A 24,293-nucleotide genomic window follows, 5' to 3' on the forward strand; every position below is an offset into this window, starting at 1 on the left:
GATGGCTATTGTTTTCATCCTTCTGTCTTTGTCATGTCCCAAGCTCAGCTGGACCTGAGCCCATCTCCCACCTACCCAGCAGGGACTCTGCAAGGTCACCTTTATCTCTGCCCATCAGAGGACTCAGAAGATGCAACTACAGACATTTTAAGGAGCCCCAATTTTAAAAAAATGAACCAAAAAACTGATACCAGTACCTAGAAACTTCCAATATATAGTCTCGTAGGATCCTTTTAATTATGGAAACTACTAGCGTTCTCTAGAATTTAAAGGGAAATATCTTGGGCTGGTTTTTCCTGACCTCATATGGTTCTCTGAGCATCTGTATTCTGAAAGGCTGAACTCTGTTTAGGGACTTGCACTTTTAAGTCACGCTATCTAGACTGCTCAGCAGAACTTCAAAGATAACTCATCTCATGGCGAGACAGCAGCCCAGCACCTAGGGGAGACAAAGGCAAAATCAGCGCCCCACAGCCTTCTATTCTCCTCTGAATGGCTTGACAAGCACTCCCTGATGGGCTGCCAGCATCCATTTTTACAGCAGTCTCCTTTAGGGAAGGAGATTTTTACAAGTTCTTGCAGCACAGGCTCCGGACGCGCAGGCTCAGCGGCCATGGCTCACGGGCCCAGCCACTCTGCGGCATGTGGGATCTTCCCGGACCGGGGCACGAACCCGTGTCCCCTGCATCGGCAGGAGGACTCTCAACCGCTGAGCCACCAGGGAAGCCCTACAAGTTCATTCTTTAACATCCGGATAATTGCATCCCTCCGTCTCTGCCCCCCCCCCCTCCGATCGCCTTCTTTCCTGGGTGTCTGATTCATAGTAGGAGCTTAATGAATGCTAATTCCCTTCCCTTCCCTTCTCATACCTTTCTCACTTTTTTTCTTTCAGGATCTCTCATTTTCTATTTATTTTTCTCTCAATATATGCGTACGTAGCAACTGTGCATATTTATACATGAATATATATGCATACATCTACACACATATTCCACACTCTAGCATATAGAGTCCGAGGTCACCATTAAAAAAAATAATAATAAATGAGATCAAGTACTTTAATGAACTTCACAGATCAGAAGTCCTTGGCCACATCTGCAACAATGTAGCAAGCAAACTTTAAACTGCATGTGGGAAACCAATTATAAATTGTAAAGAAAAGCTGAGGCAGGTATTGTAGAGATTGTCACTGTTTCCTTTTGAAACGGACAAAGGTTTAGAAAGTATTATATGACAACACATGGTTACAGAATACATTATCCTCCTCTGCATCTCCCTGAGTTGTGTTCATTGTCGGTGGGAGAAATAGCCTCTTTGCCTCTGTCCCCAGGACTGTTTAACGGGAGTGAAGAAGTCAATTAGTGAAGTGTAGGGAAAAAATCAATGAAAATCAACTTTGTGTTATAAAATCCCTAGTTATGGGCTTCCCTGGTGGCGCAGTGGTTGAGAGTCTGCCCGCCAATGCAGGGGACGCGGGTTCGTGCCCCAGTCCGGGAAGATATCCCACATGCCGCGGAGCGACTAAGCCCGTGCGCCACAACTACTGAGCGATGAGAAGCCCACGCACCGCAACGAAGAGTAGCCCCCGCTCACTGCAACTAGGGAAAGCCTGTGTGCAGCAAGGAAGGCCCAGCTCAACCAAAAATAAATAAATGTATATATTTTTTAAAAGTCCTTAGGTAATATGATTTACAAAAGAATTTTATTCCTGGACTGTGCCTAGATCAGCTAATGAAACGTCTATATCTGGATACAAAGACTTTTGAGAATTAATATATCCTTTGTAGCTTCAAGAATGAGAGTGCCTTTTTAAAACTGCAGTTTTACATTAAAATACGTTTTGTAGCTGATAATGACCATCTAGATGCCGGTGAATTGATTTTCACTCCAAGCCATGAAGAAACATGTAGCATCACTGTGTGCTAGGCACAAGCAGCATAATAGAGACATTCCGGTGCTGCTACCCACCGTGAGGGTTTCTGTTTTCATAGCAAAGCGCTCTAGTAAAGAGTATATGAACATACGTGGCAACCCTTTCCCTGGACTCAAAGCGGTTTGCCTACTTTAGGGTGTGCACATCTAGCCCTAGAGACAGGCACATACCGCAAGCCCTGACTCTTGACCTAGAAACTGAGAACCATTAGAAATACTCGAGATGGACATCGGCGCACGGCAGTCTGTGAGCCTAGAGTTCTCAACCTGAAGCATCCAGGAGACTGCATACCGACCTCCTGACCCCACTCACACAAGTCCCGGCCTGCCTCTCAACCCCTTCCTCCCTCATGCCCTCACCCACTAGGCAGGCCTGGAAGCTGATAATCTGGGCCAGATTCCAGGGTGTTTCCATCAGCTGTCTCTTCCTGGCCTGAGGCTGACTTACAAAACCATGTACTTCTCTACCATCCTTTTTTTTTTTTTTAAAGATTAAAGGGTATCCTTTAATTTTCCCTCCAAGGTTTTGGGTTTTTTAATTTATTTTATTCAAGTGCATTTGATTTACAATGTTGTGTTAATTTCTGCTGTACAGCACAGTGATTCAGTAATACATACATATATATATATATATATATATATACATTCTTTTTCATATTCTTTTCCATTATGGTTTATCACAGATCTACCATCCCTTTTAATTAGAATTTCTCCTTCCCTTCCTGCAGTTTCCACCTAAAACTTACTTCTACAGATACACATGGGTATACAATGTTAACTTAAATAATTAACATCGATGATGCATTACCATATACAAAGTACTTATTTAATTTTTACTTACTTCTCTACCTAAGTGGTAGCTCTTCTTGTTATCACTGATTACCTTCATTCACTCATCTAATATTTTGTGAGAGCCTATTTTGTGCCAGCCGCTCTTCAAGGTGCTGGGATACAAGAGTGAATCAAAAAGAATTGCTAGTAGAGGAGTTTGGAGTAGTCAAAATAAATAAGCAAAACATACAGAGCATTCACGGTAAGTTATAAGGCCAATGATAAAGCAAGGAAGGGAGGAAGAAGTGTGTGTATATGGGAAGGCAGGGTTGCTACTTTAAACAGGGTGGCCAAGGAAGGCCTCAAAGAGAAGGTGATCCTTGAAAGAAAGAAAAGAGGGAGCTCTATGGACATTTGGGGCAGAGCTCTTCAGAAGTTGGGAACCACATACACAATGGCACCCTGGGACAAGGGGACCAGTGTGGCTGAGGTGGAGTGTACCAGGGGAGAGCATGAAAGATCATATCAGAGCAGTGACAAGGGATGGGTCCTGGAGAGCCTGAACAAGGCAGGGAAAACCCCAGAGGCTTTTAAGTTCAGGCATGGCATGATAAGATTTAAATTTTAAAAGAAGGGAGGTGTCATGTATTAACTGGAGAAGATTTCAAGGTAGCACATTTGAGGGACAGTCAACAACCAAGTGCTGATTTGTTACCTTTGAGATGTGTATGAGTCCACAAAGCAAAGCTGTTGATAGCCAGTTGGACAAAGAATTCTGGAGTTCAGGAGCGGAGTTTAGGCTACAAGCATAATTTTAGAAGTCACCAGGATAGAGATGATATTGAAAACATGGGGCTGGATGAGATCTCTAAGGAAGTACTAGAGGAGAGATCCGAGAGCCAAGCTTTGAGGCACTCCAGTGGTGGTAAGAAGTCAGGAACCAGCAAAGGAGACCGAGAGGGAGAAGCCAGTAGGGAGAAGGAAAACCAAGAAAGTATGGTGTCTTGGGAGTCAGATGAAGAGTCTCCAGAAGGAGCATGAGGAATGGTGCCAAATACTGCTGAAAGGTCAAGTAAGGTGAACATGAACCTCATTGATGACATTGATAAGAACCGTGTTGGTGGAGTTGTCAGGGTAAAAGCCTGAATGTAATGGGTTCAAGAGAGAATGGAAGGAAAGAAATTGGAAACTGTGTGTATAGATGAGTCTTTCAAAGGATGGGGAGCAAAGAAAAGAGATGATAGCTGGAGGGAAAAGTGAGGCCAAAAGACAAATCGTTTTATTTTAAGATGGGAGAAATAACAGTACTTTTGTATGCTGATGGGAATAATACAGAGTAGAAGACCATGTGTTAGAGGGTTTGCCAAGACTTACGCGTGGCAGAGGGAAATTTTTAACTTAGATTTTTTGACTTGTAGTTCAAACTATTTTGCCTTTTACTATTCTTTGATTAGTAAATGGGTTTAGTAGCAATTGGGGGGCTTAGCATCATTTATTCAGTAAACCTTGAGTGGGTGGATAGATGAATGAGTGAATGAATGAATGAATGAATGTTTGGCTATCTTTATTATCCTTTCAGCTAATTAGTCATTTATCTTATATTTAATTCTGTCATCTTTGAAAGTCTTTCAGTGCATTTTAATTTTTTTATTAAAATATAGATCGAGATGGACATAGATGTTTTCGTGCATCTATTTTTGAAAAGCCAGATTCTTTGCAAGCAATGACATCTTCATTACAGCACATTCTTTCCAGATGCTTATTTTATTTCCATTCCCCCCCAGATGATATTTTGTGTGTTTATCACCATTGAATGGAAAAGCAGCAATGCAAATTTAAATTTCCAATTAAAAAAAAAAAGACAATGGGAGCCAAATTAGATGTGCTGTGCATAACTTCGTAAAAAAAAAAAAAAAAAAATTCAAGAAAAGGAACAGGAATGTGGGGGAATCCAGATGATATGGTGAAAAGAACACTTAAGTGAGAGTCCAGAAAGCTGGAGTTTGCCCATTATCTCTACAACTAATGGTGGGGTCTTGGATAATTAATTTAACACCTGTGAGCTTCCGTGTTCTCATTTGTAAAATGAATGATTGAACTATATGACTGGGTTTTAAGGAGGATGCTGTAAACCTAATAATTCTCTGACTCGACGTAGAGCATACGACACGCCTCTGGTTCCCTCTTCCAGAGTGGGATGGCCGGGGTGCCTTGATTACAGTGCAATGCATAGAGATGAGAGGAGCAGTCACAGTTTGCCATTGCTCTTGTTGACAAATCGTTGGGTAGACCATTTTAATAAGCTGTCAAATCAAATCCAAGGATGAAGCTGTAGAACATCAAAGTCCTTGATTTATCCTGGGGTGAAAAGTTTCACTGAGGGCTGGATACTTTTTCCTGGAAAAATTCTCTGTTCCTACGTGAGTGATTGTAATGGTTTCTTCAAAGACTGCCTGCTTCCTTGGGGTGGAGAGAGCAAAGCTTACATTGCTACCACTCAGTGTCAGGGTCTGACTGAATGGCTTCCCAGCTTTTCATTTCAAGCATGGACTGAGTGTGGACTAAGCACCCCATGGTTGCATGGCAGGCACCATGCTAGAATCCAGGGAGACAAAGGCAAAAAAAAGGCAGCCAGGGGACTGAATTGCTCCCCGGAGGCAAGGTGTTCACAGGAAGCTGATTGTGGGTGGGGTGTTTTAGAGATGGCTATAAAGATAATTAGGAGAGGGCTTCCCCGGTGGCGCAGTGGTTGGAAGTCTGCCTGCCGATGCAGGGGACGCGGGTTCGTGCCCCGGTCCGGGAAGATCCCACCTGCCGCGGAGCGGCTGAGCCCGTGAGCCATGGCCGCTGAGCCTGCGCGTCCGGAGCCTGTGCCTCGCAACGGGAGAGGCCACAACAGTGAGAGGCCCACGTACTGCAAAAAAAAAAAAAAAAAGAAAGAAGAGATAATTAGATTATCACGCAGATTTTATGGGAAATGAAAACAAAGAGGAAAAGAGTATGCAAAAGCAGAAAACTAAGAATGATCTTGACAAGTCCTAGAAACAAAGAGATAGCACACTCTGCCTGGGGCTCAGGTTGCCTTGGGGAAGTAGATAGGGGTGGGTTTGGGCTGCTGGTATAGGTCGTGGAGCAGGAAAGGGAAAGGTGTGGAAGAGGGTTGAGGATTAAAATGGAGAGGTGAGTTCAGGTGGACATTTTAGTGTCTCACTGTGCTACGTTTAGGAGAACTATATTCTATAAGGCTCATACTTGCTTAAGGCTTTTAGACATAGAGATGATGATAATAATCAGATTTGTGCCTTACAAAGATAATGAAGGAAATGATATCAACCCATGACGTCAGTCTCGCTGCTCACCACACTTGCTTTTGATAAATGCTTACATATGTAACATCTAAATTTATCTTAACCTTCTGTGGCTCTAGGTATACTTTCGTCCTGTCTAATCTCTTAGGATGTTGTGGTCTATATGAAAAGTTTATGGAAATTTACCATTTAGTTTTGTCTTGAACTTGGGCGTTGCTGAATTAATAAATAAATAAATGAATGAGTGAATGAATTATGACCTTTAACATTCCAAGATAAAAAATAGAGAGGGGAAACAATGTATGCTAATTAATAGTTTTATTTAGTTCTGATATGATGCATTAATTTAAAAGTAATGAGTTGGATGTACAAAGCAAATGTCTAGGGTAATCTTGAGATATTGAAAGAAAGATCAAGTATAATTCCATTGCTTGTTTCCTGCAGTGTGCCTCTGCCTTATTGATTTGCATTACAGTGGTTTTTGATTATGGTTTTGTGCAATTTTTCTCCATCACTTTTAACAAAAGCAAGCTCGTTTCATCCCAGTTACCTGTTCTGAGGCAGAGTAGAGAGAAAGTCGGGGGCAACAATGCCCCTGTCTCCCTGGCTTCTGAGAATAAGATCAAAGATATCTTCATAAAGCATAGAATTGCCATTTTTAAAAAACTCTAATTACATTTCTTTTGTCAAGATTTCTACCACTTTTCTTCTTCCCTTCATTCAAAGTACGTTTAAAAATACCATCCTAGAAGGGTTGAATTCATAAATGATGGCAAAGTGTTTAAATTTCTCCTTAGCTAAGCTGGTGATTCTTTCCAATGAAACTCATTATATTGTATAAAGGACATTTAGTAGTTCAGCTAATAAGTGTTCTCTTTTAAATGCTAATGAGAGTGGAGCTCCCACATAATGGCGAGAACACACGGTACTTTCGGTGCCCAGAAAGAATTATTGTCTGTGAACCCCTAGTTAAGAAGCCGTATGCCACAACCAACTTGGATTATAGTAGGGGCCACAAATGACCATTAGGTGCCCTCCATAGTAGGTATCTCCTATATGTCGGGTACTAGGGCCCAGGGAGAAATAAAGCCAAGTAAGACATGAGATGTGCTTTCCCTTGAAAATTTTTCATGTAAGTTTTTTTCTCTGATAAAGCTGTAACATAAAGGTACCGTAACTTCTCAATTAAATTTTAGCTGCTCTTTTAACCACACATCTGTGTTTGTTTATCATAGTGTGTAATTGCAGTTGAGAATTTTAAGTCATAAAATCTAAGAAGTTCAGAGCAAGGTGGGAATATAAAGATAAACTTTTAAACCCAGAATTATGTTGGAGGAAACTGAAGCCCAAGGAAGTTCGATGACCTGAGGGGTAGAGTCAGTTCTGCAACCCAGGGGCCAACCTGGGCATAGACCAGTGCTCAAGGGATATGCCCTGCAAGCTAAAAATACTCAATACCCACCTCCAAAAAGCAACCGTTGGTGTATTACTTATCTATTGCTGTGTAATGAATTACCCTAAAATGTATCAGTTAAAACGACAAACTTGTACTATTTTGTATTGTTTTTGAGGGATCAGTGTCTAGGAGCATCAGCTTAGCTGGGTAGTTCTAGCTCAGGGTCTCACATGAGGTTGCAGACAAGCTGTTGGCCATGGCTGCAGTATCTGAAGACTCAACTGGGCCTGGAGGATCCACTCCAACATAGCTCACTCACACAGCCATTGGCAGAAAGCCTCAGTTCTTCACCACGTGCCTTCCATAGGGCTGCTTGGATGTCCTCATGGTGTGAAAGTAACTTTCCCCCAGAGCAAGTGAAACCAGAAAGAGAGAGAGCCAAGAAGAAAGCAGCAATGCTGTTTATTAACTACTCTCTGAAGTCACACACCGTCACTTCTGCCATATTCTGTTTGTTAGAAGCAAGTCACTAAGACCAGTCCACACTCAGTAGGAAGGGAGTTAATCTCCACCTCTTGAAAGGAGGAGTTTCAAAGAATTGTGAACATATCTTAAAACTACCACGGAGCCTGACGCCATTTGGGGAAGTGATTTTTTGATTATGGTTTCAATTTCTTATATGATTGAATACTTAGGTTTTCTACTTCCTCAGTCAACTTTACTTTCCTAGTAAACCATCTATGCTCTCCAGCTTTTCAAAAATGTTAATAATAACAATTGTTGAGCACTATTACCTGGCATTATCAATATATATTTCACATAAATTATTCCAATTAAAATTCACCAAAAAATTCGTGAGGTAAATAATAATATTAATCATATTTTACAAGCCTTAGAGAAGTTGAAAAAGTCACCCAAAGGATAGAGTTGTGCACCATAACCCATTATTATTTTAATGTCTTTTTCATATATTTGATTATAGACTTTTCCTGTAGAAAGTGATATTTGTATTTTCCCCCTTCTTTAATTTATGAAACTGCATATTATACTGATCATTTTAAGAAATAGCACTTGGATTTGTGTATCTAGTCTACTACCATGTTCTCGAATTCATTCCTTTCTCCTTTTATCACTGTCATTTTCTTCCTCTCCTTGGGCTTTGCTTCTTCCTCCCTGTCCCCTTCGTAGATGACACTGAACCCAAGTAACCCTGTCCTTGCCGAGCAACACTCCTCCCTTTTCTCTTCTTTTCCTTTCTCAGCCTTAACACTAACCGGATATGGCCTTGATAGGTAGAGCCAAGAATGACTTTTGTTTTTCCACCAAAGTATCGATGCTTTCCCATCTTCCATCCTATTCACCTCTTTATCTTGTGACAGATATTTTATTCCATTTTGCTGCTGTTGTTTTCCTCTTTCTTCAGGATTCATCAGTACTCCATGTAGCTGAGAGTAATTGAGTATTACTGTTGTTTTCTTCTGCTTCTTCATCCTGATCATAAAAGGCTCTATATCTGAGTCACCTGCCAGGACTATCGCTACCCAATAGGCAACATTTTGGGGATCCATATTATTTCACCATGACGTTTCTTGCCAACAAGATTCAAAGCCTTCTCTCGATTTTTGTCTTATCTGAACCCTAAGAAAGTATACTTACCTCATTCAGCATTTTCTAACATTTAATTTTTTACTACGTTTTCCCCCAAATAATGGCTTTGTATTCTTTACCACTATGTAGAGCTGCAGCCTCTCAGAGAGATGGTCCTCTCGCTCTCTCTTTCTCTCTTGCCCTTTGTCTCAATTTTTTTCTCTCATTTCTTTCACCTTTAGAAAATAAGAAAAAAATCGTTATTAATGCTTAAATATTAACATATAAATATATAGGATCCATGTCCTTCTATGTATGAGTCTGATTCACTGCTTAATGGGAAAAATGTATCTGAATAGGTTTTAAGAGATCAGCTGGCCTGGTCCCCATTTTGATGACACTCAAGACAGATGGTTGCTCATTATTACCTTAAAATTTCTAAGGATGTCAATGACATAACCCCCTTGAATAGCCCATTATAGTTTTATCACCTTGCTTGACAGGTGCAGGTATGAAGGGCTTCAGTCTCATAATGGCATTTGGGGATGATGAATGGAAATTACTGTAATCTTTCTACTCATTTTAATTAAATTTGATTGATGCAGCACAGAAAACATCAAGGCTGAATACATGTACCAGAGCGTGTGTTTGTTAAAGAATACTGCCAAATTTAAGGATGCCATTTCCTTGATGGTCTTGAGAGATGCAGCAAATGGATTTAATAAAATGTTAAGTCTTTGTGCAATTCCTTCAGAAGAGAAATTGAATTGCTTCTGGAGGCACAGCTCAAAAATCCAAAAAAATCTCATCAGTGGAGAGATGATACAGAACTCCAAATTACCTGAAAGGAAAATCTAATAAATGAGAATAAGACTTTGGTTTTAGGAAAGTCACTCAATGCAATTGTTCTGGGTTGCATTGAGAAAGGACTTGATTGGAGTCAGCAGTGACCCATCTGTCCTTGAGGGAGAAGAGAATGTCCCTTATGATGGACTGCTTTAGCAGTGAACACCCAAATAACAAACTCTTCCTGATGTATTTTTCCATTGGTTCCAAGATGTTAAAAATTATGCTTGAAAACATACTTCCTTTCCCTTTTCGTACTGTGCCTTGCTCCATTCCAATTAAATTTTCAAGGACAAACTAGAGGGGCAAAGATGCCTGATGGAAAAAATAAAGGAATTCTTCTGTTGAGAAAGAACGTCTAATCTTTTCTGTCATTATAGGTAACTGAATTTACATAACTCTTCTCTTCCCCAGAGATCTGTGAAAATGTGGTCCTTGGGACTCAGATCTGGAAAAAATGTTATTTTGGGTTTCTAGGACAATGACTTCAGACCTCAGCACTAGTCATCCTCTGACTTGCTTTTCTTGTCTAAAGATGCTGCTCTGATGATAGCAGAGGGACCTACAACATAGGGCCGAGGTAGAAGTTCTCTTGGCCAACTAGAAACAGACAGGCAGAGAAGGGCTCCAGGTAGCACGTGGGATGAGATGAGAACCAGCCGAGTTTCACTATTCTGAGTTGTGACACAGCAGGTTTCTGGAGAGTTACTGTGAAGTTCTATGAGCAGCCTCTGGGTTCTTTCTTAGGGTCACAAGGCGAACTATATCTTAACTGTTTATTTCTTCTGAAGGTGTTCCCAATGGTGGTTTGTAGGCTAGTGTGATAATGATTCCATTTTATGACACTGCCTGTACTCAGTTCTGGCATAAATAAATGATTTACACCACCCTCTTAGGGAGTACACCACCATTCTTCCCCTTTGTGCTAATTTATCCTTTGGTTTGTGGCTTGCTTTTATAGTACCAAGTGGGGGCAGGTAGTCTACAGGGGTCTTTGGCTTCATCCAAGTTTATTAGAGACAAAAGAGTTTGAAACCACCTAACCTTCCAGGGAAGAGTGGTCTGATTTTAAAGGAACATTTCTGACTTGTTTGGCCCTACTGAATGTTTCATGTAACGGCTGGACTGTTGCTAGGACTCAGATACACTGGCCTGTGGAATAAAGCACCATTCCTTAAGGGTCTTCCCTATGTTCTGGACAAAAAAAGTACCTTATTAAAGGCTCCAGAATGTTCCCAGGCACTGATACAGGCATCTAGCGCTAGTTCCTGATTTGTCCAAGGTCCAGACAACCCAAGGGAAGGAGCTTGAATTTTATCCCTGATTGGGCTTCAGGCATGTAGCGATATATGTATGAGGAAGGGGTTAATGACAGAAGCCAGACACAGAGAGGAATAACCAAACCCTTAAGTGGGAAATTCCTATAAATGGGAAGGGGTCTAGTACAGCCTGAGGGTCAGCATCTTTTTGTGGCACTTTGTGAGAATGGACATGGCCCTCCTCACCCACCCCCCCTGCTGGCTGCCTATACTCTGCGGACGAGAGCACTAATTGGTAAAATGAGGAGATGGGGGGGGGGCAGCGTTGTGTCCCTGCTGGGACCCTCCTCTCTTCCCAGAATGCTGGCTGGTAGACTAGAAAGAATTTAAGTGGGTGTCCAAATACCTCTACTAAGGGACCATCTCAAGAACTGGACACCAGGAAATGAAGTTGGAGGGAGAGATAAGCGGCCAAGACCAGGAGGCAGGCAGAAATAGAGCTTCAGGTGCTGGTGGCAAAAATAACAGGTGCCCCCAGGAATGAGGCTGTCCTAGAATTGCAGGCAGCAGGCAGCTGCAGTGCAGGCGGCATGGAGAGCGCGGTCAGCAGCTCGGAGTACAGCGAGAGCGGGTGGGCGCAGGTAGCGTGGCTGTGGCTGAGCCCGGTAAGCACGGGGGGCAGCTAGAGCTGAGGCGTGGCAAGTTCCAGACTCTGGTCATGTGTGCCACCCCCACTCCCTCCTCCTGAAAGCCCTCAGAGCAGGCGTTCTCAACCCTGGGCTCTGTTAGAATGACTGAGGAGCTTTTACAAATCCCAGATGCCTAGGAATTCTGATTTAGTTACTCTATGGTAAGGCCTGGGCTGCAATATATATATATTTTAACTCTACCTAAGTGATTCTAATGAGTCACCAAATCTGGGACTCTAGAAAGACACTGGACCGGGAGGGGCTGAGGTTCTGTCATTGGACAGGTGGGGTTTTGATCCAGCAGATAGAAGCCAAACTGTCCAGGTGACTTCATGCGGGGTGGGAACTGCACGCCGGTGGGCTTGAGACCCTTCTCCAACCAGGCTGCACACTGGAATTACCCAGGAGTTGTGCCCGGTGCCTCCCCCAGGGATTCTGATTTAATTGGCATGGGGTGGGATGGACCAGGCCGCAGAGCTCATTAAATCTCCTTGGGTGGCTTTAATGTACAGCAACGCTTGAGAGCCGGTGACTTGGGGGACATTAACATCACTCATGAGGTTCCCCTTTGGGATTCCCGTAGACATTCAAGAGAAGAGGAAACTCTGGAAGGGATTTTACATTCTGTGTGAGTAGGTTTCAGAGCCATCAGGATTTAGATGTTTGTACAAATGCCTTTATATCTGCAGTCAGGATGTTTTGGGGACATTACCCGGATAAGTATTTCCACAGTCCTTAGATCTGGGAAGGCAGTCAGACTGACAAGCCGAAGAGAACAATTGACAGACCCCCTCATAGGGTGACTTGCTCACCTGTCTGAAGCAGACAAATGGAGGTTTCACCTTAAGATTCACAGACTCACTGTAGTGATCACAGATTGCAAAACTGTTGCACTACATAAAAAAATGGTACTTCAACTAGAATGAGCTATTTAGGGGTATTTATTTTCACTACTTTCATCTTTTAACTTGGGAGAATGCAGATTTGATTAATATTTATTGAATATCTAATAGGTGCCAGTCACTGTCTAAGGTGGTTTACTGAAAATTAGTATATTTAATCTTCATGACAACAACTGGTCAGTTAGGTCTTAAGAGCAGCTATTTTACTGAGGAGGAAACTGGCACACAGAGAGCTAACTCATCTACCTGGGATCATACAACAAACAGACCCGGATGGGTTTAGGACAGATTTGAAGTTCAGGGTTTCCTTCCCACCTCACTCACCAAGCTGCCTTTCTTCCACCTCTACTTATTGACTTGAGTATCCCACAGTTTAACTTTCATTTCCAGTTTTAGTTTCGTAGGAGCATTTATTTGTGATGAATTTCATGAAATACCTTTGGAAAGTTGCTAAGTATACGATCCATATGAATCTAGACTTACCTTCAGTATCCCATACTATAGATAATTCTGGGATAGAGAATTTTTTTCCACCTAAAATTATTTGAAGCCTCAATAAATAATATCTTTTTAGAGTCAATACTCTTAAGAACGTTGAAGTCAAATCTCTGATTTCTTCAGCTAAGGAGGTGGTATTCTTAAATGACAGTGATTCTAATTACTGTACTCTATCATGTATGAATTGAGAGAAAACTTGCCATGTCTATTTCTCAGAAGCTGTGGCTAAGGCACACTTTGATAATTTTTAGAACTGTACAAAAGGAAGTTTAATATTTTCTATATGATGAGGTAGACATGTAAAGAAGAATCAAACGTGTGTTTAAAGTTATAATCTATGTGCAATTATTGTACATGTTTAAGAATTTTAGATCCCCAACCAGGGATCGAACCCATACCCTCTGCATTGGAGGCACGGAGTCTTAACCACTGGACCACCAGGGAAGTCCCAAGAATTTTAGATTCTTTAACATTCTCAAGAGCATTCGTCTTAGAACACCTTATTCTATTCACTGAATCCTTCCCCCACAAAGAACACATTTGTGTCATAAGTTATCAGTACTCTGAGAGCTCATAAGGAACACACTCAACTACTTGGAAATAGATAGAAAAAAAATGCTGTTTCCAAAAGCGTATATTAGTACCTAATTTCAAGCAATTTACACCATGTTTTTCAGAGTTAAGCAAAAAAAAAATTAAATTCATTGACAATGTTCAACTGGACATGAAAATAAAACACCCAGGTTATCATTGGCAGAAAGTGATAGGATTGAAGCAGACTCCAGGTTCTGCTTCTAACATGAATTTTTTGTTCAGAAACAGTATGTGCTAGTTGATTTTGTGATATAGAAAGTTCTATGACAGAACACTAAAGTCTTCTAAGCTGCCTTAAGACTTGCTCCTGGACTTCCCTGGTGGCACAGTGGTTGAGAGTCCGCCTACCGATGCAGGGGGACGTGGGTTTGTGCCCCGGTCCGGGAAGATCCCACATGCCGCGGAGCGGCTGGGCCCGTGAGCCATGGCTGCTGAGCCTGCGCGTCCGGAGCCTGTGCTCCGCAACGGGAGAGGCCACAGCAGTGAGAGGCCCGCGTACCGCAAAAAATAATAATAATAATAAAAAGACTTGCTCCAATCTCTATGTTCGTTAATATCTTAATTTTACTTTGACTTGAAGGTATATATTCTATGCCTTCTCAGCACTTTTAAGTGCTTTTAAGTGATTGATTCTTTCCTGAGTGTTTTCCTTGCTTGTGATTTACTATGATGATTTAAGTGATAACCTATAGGAGTTAAACTTCAGATCTGCTTTTAAAAGAGAGATGATTTCATTTCTATTGTTCATCCGAATATTCTAATAATTTAATGATTTATGCAATCAAAGCTCCTTTTTCTATCATTTTTTAAAAGGCCTCCTTCAACCTAGAAATTCCATTTGAAAAGAAAATGCTTTTTGATTTTAAATTGCAACAGAAGCTTCAGCTTATGCCACAGAACACAAAAGTGACTTTTTTAAGCCTTTTTTTAAAAGTGAAATGTTAGTTGTACCGTTAGTTTCCCAATGACTTAAGGGTTGCAATTCAAAGAAAACCTCATGCCAAACTTATTTATTCCAAATATGTTTTTCTGACTTCACTGTCCAGCATCCACCAGTTTCCAAATGTCAAGCCAAGCAACCACTAGGGTTGATAAAGAAACACTTACATCTACCCTGCTGGTCAGCACAAAAGAGTCAGAGGGATGCCAGGACCCCTAGCTCCACCTTAGGAGTAAACCCGAGCTCTGTGGACCAAAAGAGTCTGGGGTCCCTAAATGAACCCCTGATCTTTAACGTGAACAAATGATCCTCCTGCTAAAACATGCCCAGCACCTGCATCCAAAAAAACATCATTGCCTGACCCTGGGGGAGCAGTAGTTCCAGAGTTCCGGGAGAGTTGCCCAAATGCAGTGGGCTCCTGGAGAAATCTGTTACCACAGGACTATTGAGAAATCCAGTTAAAAAATTCACATTTTACGGTGAGTCAACTTCAAAGAGTCACGCTTTACCTTTCAAACTTTGAACTAGGTGAACAGAGAGATGATTGGATTTGTGTTTTTGCTGCACAGAAGTTACACATCATTTAAAATAAGTTTTTAGAATTTTTTTTCAAATGTTTAAAAGCACCAATAAATTATTTTTGTGTTTTTTTGACTTTCAGATTTACTTGATTCTTGAAACATTATTATCATTTAATTACTATGAGCTGGTCTTGAGTTTCAAAGTATCATCTGACAACTGATTTAATTTTCAAAGTGTAAAATATGGGCTTTCTTCCCACAAACATAACTGCTGGTTTTTTTTTTTAAGTGAAATCTGGGAAAGATAATTACTACACTCAGTTTTTACCATATAAAATCTTTAATAAGAAAAGCTTTCTGCTATAGCTTGTGAATTGTTCCAACTTGCAATAGATAACTCAATTTATTTGTAGATGCTTATGTTAAAAATTGCATTATATTTTAGACAATAGGTTAGGTGGACTAAACCCAGACATTTACTGCTTTACAGGAGAGATCTACACTATTATTTTTTGAAAAATATGCATAATAGCTCTTCACAAATGTTCACCTCATTAAAAAAGAAATGCCATTTCACTTTAGCTACAAAGACCTTTCCTTGACAAAGGCGCGTTGGCTACAATGGTCTGTTTGAAATATTTTTCTCTCTCTCTCAGATACATTTTTAAAATACTTCCTCCAGATGATTCGAAGATATATGATATTTAAAGATGTAGGGTTTTTTTCATGGTTATGCATCAGTAACACAACAAAGGTCAGCTTTGCTATGTTTTGCACGTGATATGCTCATATATCTGACTTACTTCTACCTGTTTAGCCTCACTTACTGCACCTTCCCAGATTTCAGTGTATTTGTCCTTTTCAAAGCATCCTCTGCTGGCTTAGAGCCTTGACTTTTTGAATTATTAACACCTGCACAATGCCTCCCAGAAGCGAGAGAATACAAGTACTGAATTATCCTGTGTGTCTCCAAGTCAGTCTTCACACAACCTTGGCATCTGGGAAGCAGGGAAGGTAGGGCAACTGACACTGGACATGGGAGACCCGGGCTCTCGGCCTGGGTCTGCTCGTACACTTGTGCTATCTCCCTACACCAAAGATTCTTTCTTTTACTTTCTACTATTTTTTTAACTTACTATGTCATGGGCGATGTTCCAGGCCACGATATAGATATCCTTCATTAAAATGAGGCTTGTGGATATATGCTGAGCAACAATTACCTAGATCACTTGGTCTTGTTTTTTCCTACCGTTTCTCATCACCTACACCCACATTTTGTATTTTATAGAGAGTTCAGCTATAAAGAGGAAATGAGAAGGAACCCAGTGAAGGAAGGTTTGCATAGACTGCCTCTTTTCTAAAGATTTTTTTCAGACAAGCTTCCCACATGTCATGTCCTCCCTGGTTTACTGCACTTCCAGCAGGAGGACAGACTGTGGACCACTTGTGCTGTGGGTTCTTTCATTCCCTCATCTGAGTCCCAATCCCCAAGGACAAGAAAAGCTTCCCTTACTAGACTTTTGAAGAGAATCAAATAAGTAAAACTCAGCTGAATCCTCTGTGGGCTCAGGAGAGTCCAGAGCAGAACTCTCAGGAAAAGAGGAAGTTTGGGGACTGCAGTTTGCTTTCCTTGCCAAGAGAGCATTCAAAATCTTAAGAGCTCGCTGAGGCCAGGATGCCCAAAAGGAGGCCTGAGAGGGTGAAGCAAGTTCATTCATGAATGGGGGTAATGATAGCTTCATTTTTTTTTTAACATCTTTATTGGAGCATAATTGCTTTACAATGGTGTGTTTGTTTCTGCCTTACAACAAAGTGAATCAGTTATACATTTACATATGTTCCCATATCCCCTCCCTCTTGCATCTCCCTCCCACCCTCCCTATCCCACCCCTCCAGGTGGTCACAAAGCACAGAGCTGATCTCCCTGTGCTATGTGGCTGCTTCCCACTAGCTATCTATTTTACATTTTGGTACTGTATATATGCCCGTGCCACTCTCTCACTTCATCACAGCTTACCCTTCCCCCTCCCCATATCCTCAAGGCCATGCTCTAGTAGGTCTGTGTTTTATTCCCGTCCTACCCCTAGGCTCTTCATGACATTTTTTTTCCTTAGATTCCATATATATGTGTTAGCATACGGTGTTTGTTTTTCTCCTTCTGACTTACTTCACTCTGTATGACAGACTCCAGTTCCATCCACCTCACTACAAATAACTCAGTTTCATTTCCTTTTATGGCTGAGTAATATTCCATTGTATATATGTGCCACATCTTCTTTATCCATTCATCTGTTGATTAGAACACTCCCTAACACCATACACAAAAATAAACTCAAAATGGGTTAAAGACCTAAATGTAAGGCCAGACACTATCAAACTCTTAGAAGAAAACATAGGCAGAACACTCTATGACATCAATCACAGCAAGATCCTTTTTGACCCATCTCCTAGAGAAATGGAAATAAAAACAAAAATAAACAAATGGGACCTAATGAAACTTAAAAGCTTTTGCACAGCAAAGGATACCATAAACAAGACCAAAAGACAACCCTCAGAATGGGAGAAAATCGTTGCAAATAAAGCAACTGACAAAGGATTAATATCCAAAATTTATAAGCAACTCATGCAGCTCAATAACAAAAAAAACAGATAATGATAGCTTCTACTTCATGGCATCAGAATCTGTAACAGAGTTCACCAGATAGCTGTTGATGAATGAAGAGAATTGTGGTGAGGATTAAATAAGTTTTCACATACTCGTTTTTACAGCATTTGTGGCACTTATAATGCATGTTAGATTTGGCTTTGGTTATTTTGTTTTGTTTTCCGAGTGCTAGAATTAGGACTCATAATTACATCTTGCAGTTCAAGCTTCTGATCTGTAATAGAATTATCTTATTCCATGAAGTCAAATTTAAAATGCTAAAAGAAGCTCAGTTGACATAGACAAATCATGGATCACATTATAGCAATTTTTCAATGAACTTAGGTAGAGTAGCAACCAGTCTGAAGCTGGTTAGATCAGAAAACAGGTAGTGGGGAACGCATGTCTTGACAGAGCAGTGAGAGGCCATATCTGCCCTTTAGCTGCCTGATTCTTGTCTCCGATTGCTGTGTGCTGTTACAACTATTTGGATAGTGTTTTCAAGACTTCTGACAGACTTGAGAAAATGCACGGGCATTTTTCCAATCTGGTCAGTAAGGGAAAACCTTGACCAGATAAAATAACTTGGATATTCTACCAACCATGATAATTCAGTTGCTTAGTAGCCACTTCTTGTTTATTAGCCACAAACCTCTCCATTCCTCAAAGGCAGGTATTCCTTCCCTTCTGCCTGCACAGAGTGCATCACAGACTCAGTAAATGCAGGCTGAAATAAACCATAAAGCTTAAACGAGGCTGCAGCTGCCTTCCAGGCTCTAAGAACAGGTGATACTCAGGCTAGCCTCTTGGCAAGCACAACCCCAGATTTCTCATTCTCACTGCTCCATCCTGGAGTCATGGGGGGTGGCATCCCTTCCTCCCATAATAAATTTAAAACGAAGTAAGGCACTCCTTGGACAGACTTTTCTTTTGAGAAATTAGCTAAAAATACAGCATCAGATATAATGTCCAATTTTTTTAGGCTTCCATTTTTGAATTCTTCCCTTTTTAATATATATCAACTACTTTATACTTTATAAATACTATACAAATTTATATAAATATCAAATACTTTATATAAATCTCAATCTCTCCCTTGAAGCCAGTAACCATTCATAGGTCACAGAGTCCTTGGAATTGAAAGCTACGACTTCTATTTTCTCCTCTGTTAAAATGTACTTCGAGTTTTCTTAAGAGTTAAAAATCCCTGCTCTAGTGTGTTCAGTTCATCCAATATATAAAACTATCCAACAAAACAGTGTTGGATCCTTCCAAAATCCACTCACAGATCCTTTTATGGGATGACATTCCCCAAACAAAACTTCATAATGCCCTTGTTTTATCCAAACCCCTAGAGAGGATTACATATCAAAAACAATTAAAACTTTTTAGTAGAAGCGGCGCCAAAATGCTTCAGATGAATAAGAAATCCTCTAGGTCTTTTCCAAAAGCCAATGAACTTGGACTTTTTCTCCCTCCTGTGTTTTTATAAAAAAAATTTTTTTTAAGTTTAACTTATGTTTTTCTTAACTATCTCAGTGTTGTGGTTTAGGCCATGGAAGGTTGACTTCCTTCCAGAAAGGCATTTCCCACCCTGAAGTGAGATACTGTGACTGTTGCTGCAGAGGCTTCTGGATCTGAACTTCAAGGAGTTAGGTTCCCCCAAGGGTCACTGCACCCTGTTCAGATGCTCTCTCTCCTCCCACCATGGCCCCAGCTCTCTCCTCACCTTTAGGATGCACATGTTCTCCTCCAGGCTTTTTTTCTTTTCCTTTCGAGTTAATGCTCTTGCTGGCTTTATATTTCCATTGTTTCATGTTGTTGATTTTCCACACCTATGAATCATGAAGATTAACCAAAGTAAAGATAAAGTCCTGATTTACCACATAGTAAATACTCAAGAAATCTTTGTTGCCTTTTATTTCTTTTAAGCTAAAGGGACAAGTTAAAGTATAGAAGGCACCTTCTTCTCCTTACCCACTCCTAGCCATGTTAGGACTTTTTACTATGTTGGACCATATGAAACTGTGGCTATTTGATGTTTTCAACTACAGAAATGGCAATTTCATATGATTCAACTAATACCATGCTGCTAAGCAGCTGGGCATTCTGTTTGCAGAGACTTCCCGCACTCATTACTAGGTGACCAACCAATGGTCCTGGTTAGCCCAGCACTGAGGGGCTCCCAGGATATGAGGTTTCAGTGCTACAACAGGAAAAGACCCCAGCAAACTGAGACTAGTTGGTCACCCTAGTCGGTATACTACAGTCAAATGCTGCTTTCTGTGATTTCTTATTTCCTAAATGTGTAAAGAAAAAAATGTCCAAATTTATCATAAAAATATAATCATCAGTAAGATTTATTGAAGACCCACCATGTGCAGACACCTCAGTTAATTTGTTTAATTGGGCAGGGAGTCTCTAGGATTGCTTTCCTTATATGAGAGCCGGCAAATTCTGATGCAATAGCACTCAGCGTATACTAGCTAACAATGAAAAGACACAAGTTGTCAAGTTTTGTCAAGTGTCAATTAAATACTGTTCGCTGTACTGGATCCTACTGTGCTCCAATATGGCTAATATGTTGAGTTAAAATGATAGTCTGTTAATCTTATGTTAAGGTGTAAAAAGGAATGACAGAACATATTTCATGCTATCTATGAAAAATGGTGAAAAGCAAAAACAAACATGAAAATGTTAAATCTGTGAAGGGGAAACACAGGTCATCACTGTTCTGGGTATATTTGTGGATTCCAAGTAGATTTGCCTAAAACTACATGGAAGGAGTTTCAGAACTGGAAATGTAAAAACCTACTTTAAAATAAGAAAGTATCTCCCCAGAAAATCCTGGTCCCTAATACGGGGTAGATCTGCTTGAAATGAATGCAACAATTGTCCACGTCCACGTCCACCTCCATAGTTCCGCAAGGGTGCCCAAGCCCCTCACCGCACAGGAAGCTTGATATATATTTCAACACATAAGATAGCATATACTTTGCACTGAGACTTCCTTGCTAAGTTCAAGATCCTTACAATGGCTGCCAACTCCTAATATTTCAAAGACTGTCTACATTAATATCTTTCAAAGCCCCAAACCTTGGCAAGGAACAAAAATTGTTTTTGAATCTGCTTCAAGAATTAATATTAGAGAATAGGAGGTTTTCCTCTCAGCAAATTGAAGCTGAATAAATTGTTCTCTGTCTCCTTAGAAATGGAACTGATTGCTGGAGGTGAGCACGGCTGCGAGGGGGCAGTGCAATGCTGGAGAGGGGGCGTGTGTGGGCTCAGAGGGGCCTTTGTTCTCTTAAATTATTGGCAGATCAGTTTCTCTCAACCCAGTGTAGATGCTAAAATACAGGAAGTAAGTATATTAGCTTGGAGTTACATTAAAGAAAGCTGGAACTGCTGGACGATTACTGCCTATTTTCTTTTGATTACTGCGTGCCCACAGAGCAACCTGTTCCCAAGCATTTCTGGGCGGCTGCGCACGTCCTCGCCACTATGACAGGTGAATTGAAACAATCCTGTGTAGACCTGCATTCCGGCTATTCCTTGGAACAAGACAACAAGCCCAAGAGACGTTTCCTTGTGGTCCTTCTGACGACTGCTTTGTCACTCCCCGCCCCATACAAGCAGGGATTCTGTGGTTTGATGGTTCGGTGTCGTTCCCCCTGTGGACTTAAAAGACCCAGACTTCAAAGCCACCTGCCCAAAGCTTTTGGTAATGGCTTTGACTTTGTTATTTTTCCTATTTATAAAAATAACATAATTCTTGTAGTATACCAGTAAATATAAGACAGAATAATGAGAGTAAAAGAAAATCTTACTGCCTAAAAGCAACCACTGTAACTGCTAGTACTTTGGCTTTTCTCTTTTTTTTTTTTTTTTTTGCTGATCTGTTGCAAACTGCTTTTCTTTCAAATCATCACTTCTCTGTCTTTTAGAATATCATTGTATTCCCAGAGAACCAACACAGTTTCTCCATTCCTGATCAGAACAACTAATATGTATTTACCCACAATTCCAGGATTTACAAATGTATGCTAAGAATTCATGGCATATTACCTGAACTTGGCGTTTTTTTCTGCTAGTCTTTCTTAGCTATTTTAATTTAGTCAAGAATAAACTGTGGGGCTTCCCTGGTGGCGCAGTGGTTGAGAATCCGCCTGCCGATGCAGGGGACACGGGTTCGTGCCCCGGTCCGGGAAGATCCCACATGCCGCAGAGCAGCTGGGCCCGTGAGCCATGGCCGCTGAGCCTGTGCGTCCGGAGCCTGCGCTCCGCACGGGAGAGGCCACAACAGTGAGAGGCCCGCGTACCACAAAAAAAAAAAAAAAAAAAAAGAATAAACTGTGTGTGTACAATTTTGTATCCCGCACCACCTACTTGACAGTTACAAACTAAGCATCTCCCATTAATTTTAAGTCTTCTTTGTTTTGTCGTTACTGGCCAAATAGATGTATCTAGATCCATCTACTTTTCTTCTCTTACAACCTGTGGATTTTTATCATTTCATTCTTTCTTATTTATATATCAGATTAAATCAGATGCCACAACAATTTATTGACACCATCTAAGTGAAAGGGTATGTTTTAAAGGGATAAAATTGTTCTGCATTATAGACCCAGAAATATGCTCTTAAGGCTGTAATGACATTTGAATGCTAATTCCTAAAGTAAAAGAAGAAATGGTTCCCCAAGAGACTCACAGAGCAAAGAGAAGATGGTAGGGAGATTTGAAGGACGAGATTCATATGCTGCTCCAGCATTCTAGAGAAAGCATCCATCACTAAGCTGACAGAGCCAGGGTCCTCACTGGTCACTCGCTATGTGACCTTAAATATGTCACTAAACAATCTGAGCCACAGAGGCTTCGTCTGGGAAATGGGAGAAATAATACTTGCCTCACGCAGGGACACTATTTAGCATATAATCGATGCTTGTTGGAGCTCTGTTCTTACTATGCAAGATGAGGTCTTTTCCTAATGGATTTGTGTGAATTTAAACAATATAAGAGTAGAGAAATGACATTTTCAGAAGCCTTAAAAATATAAGAACCAGTTCCTTAACTGCATCCTCCTTTAGCTAGCAATTTTTAGAACAGGTAGCCATATTTTGCCTTTGACATCTGTATAGCATTCAGTATACCTTGTTAATCTTGGTTGAGTATGGATATAGATCTCAAGAAATCTAATTCCATCCATTGGTCATAATGATAGGCACTCTGGAAACCCAAACGATTAGTATAGATAGAATTCTAGGGTCTTCTTTCAAAAAATATATGCAAAAACTGATTTTAGTACAGTCAAGCATTTCCGAAACAACTACATACGTATGAAGAAACAATGTGGCCACCACACATCCTTCCCTGATTATTAAAGCTGATCCACTTTCTTCTCTTTCTGCACATTCTCCAATCCCATGCCACCCTTGCCTTCAGCTTGACTTTGATAGCTGAGACTATTAGTTGGACGGGGAATCTATTAACCCTGGTCCCTCATCTCAGTTCAGCCTCTATCCTTTTCCTCTCCTGTGAGAGCAGGGACTTGGATCTCCTCAGGGACTTTGGTCATCTTTTCCCCCGCCTGTGTCTTCAGCCTCTCCATCCCTTCTAGCTATTTCTCCTCAGCACAGTGTTTTTCATCATGGACGACAGATACATTCTTCAGTCCACCTCTTTACTGGGTTTCTCTGAGACAGTCAGTCCCCCCCCTCCCACGATCTGCCTCCTCTTCCCTTTTCAGTCTTCCATCTGCTCTGCTAAGGCAGCCATTCCCTGGACCACCCAGGGAATTCCCTGGTGGTCCAGTGGTTAGGACCTGGCACTTTCACTGCTGTGGTCCGGGAGCCAAGATCCTGCAAGCCACAAGGTGAGGCCAAAAAAAGAAGAAGAAGAAGAAAACAAAAGGACCCCCAATATCATGTCCTTTCGGCATATCAAAGAAATGTAACATTATTGTTAGATTTCATTGTTTGACTTGGGTAAAGGAGACATCTATATTCAACTGTTTCTTCTTTTTGCATAGCTTATGTGGCCGAAGTAAAAACAGATATATGTACCATAAATATTTTGTTTCTTTCTCATTACCTTCTTACCTTAGATATGCACAATACACACAATCTTGCCATGGTTGGTTGTCTTTCAGCAGTTAATCATTGAGAATCCTTATGTGCTAGACATTGAGGGGATTACAGAAAAATATAATGATAACAGTTACCCTTCATTGAGCCCCTCATGTTTGCCGGGAGGTTTACATAACAACAATGTTGCACAGTAGGTATTAAATTCTCCAATTCTCCATGGAATAATGTTGAGGCCTCAAGTTTTCAAGTTCACACAGCTTGCAACCAAAGAGCTGGGATTCAAGCTGTGTCTTTATAACTCAACACTTTCTTTTTATGACTCG

The 24,293-nt window shown here is 40.9% G+C and overlaps 1 protein-coding gene and 1 pseudogene across 2 annotated transcripts in view; both read left to right on the forward strand.

Moving 5' to 3' along the window:
• SLC9A9 (solute carrier family 9 member A9) overlaps window positions 1-24,293 on the forward strand; it is a 719,922-nt gene that overhangs the window by 427,506 nt on the left and 268,123 nt on the right. The window lies entirely within an intron of this gene.
• LOC131757203 (eukaryotic translation initiation factor 4 gamma 2 pseudogene) overlaps window positions 3,553-24,293 on the forward strand; it is a 29,585-nt pseudogene continuing 8,844 nt past the window's right edge.

The sequence above is a fragment of the Kogia breviceps genome, chromosome 5 (assembly GCF_026419965.1).
Source record: "Kogia breviceps isolate mKogBre1 chromosome 5, mKogBre1 haplotype 1, whole genome shotgun sequence".
Classification (NCBI taxonomy): Eukaryota; Metazoa; Chordata; class Mammalia; order Artiodactyla; family Physeteridae; genus Kogia; species Kogia breviceps.